Source organism: Psammomys obesus, unplaced genomic scaffold (genome assembly GCF_907164565.1).
Source record: "Psammomys obesus unplaced genomic scaffold, mPsaObe1.curated_primary_1811, whole genome shotgun sequence".
Classification (NCBI taxonomy): Eukaryota; Metazoa; Chordata; class Mammalia; order Rodentia; family Muridae; genus Psammomys; species Psammomys obesus.
In genome coordinates, this window is record NW_026585895.1 from 12539711 (window position 1) to 12540524 (window position 814).

Below are 814 nucleotides of genomic sequence, written 5' to 3' on the forward strand. Positions count from 1 at the left end.
TGTGTGTGTGTGTGTGTGTGTGTGTGTGTGTGTGTGTGTGTGTGTGTTTTAATCTAACTACATACAAACAGTGAAGGATTATAGAGCAAAAATCCAGGAAAAGGATGAAAGCCGGAAAGATTAGCCCAGTACTTTTTGGATGTTTTCCCTCGGAAGCATTCACCAATTTTCAAAACAGGCAGTTAAAAAGGCAGAGAAGCTGGACAGAGCTCCTGGTAACTAGTTGGGCAAGAGAGAAAACAAGGTCCCAGCAACTAGGGGATCCCAGTAAATCCTTCTATCCTCAGTTGGGAACCCTAAGGGCACATACCTTCAGTGCAATTGAATCAAAACAAGGCAGCCCCACTCTGAGAAGCCTCAATACTTTACCCAAAGTTAGTGGGTAATTGCCCCAGCCCTCACATTGCCCAGAATCGCATATAAATCCTTTCTGAAGGAAAGTAACATACCCAGTGGAAATATTCCCAAAATGAAGAGAAAGTTGCAATCATTAAAGAGTGTGTAGTAAGGATATTTGTCACCATTTGATGTATTCTAAATAGAAAACCAGAGGGACTCCTCAGCAAGGCAAGCTCAGGAAATACAGGCATGCGTCTGTGTGTGCTGCTTTTGCTTTTTGTTTTTGTTTTTTACCTTAAATAGATATTTCTAGATATAAGAACTTAACTCACTGGAAAAAAGTTACAGCCCTGAATTTGCATGTATGTAATAATACACAGATGGTCCTGAGATAAGCATAGGGTGACATCCTGATAAAACCACTCTAACTGGAAAATACTGCAAACCACAGCTGCTTTATGCACATTACCAGCTT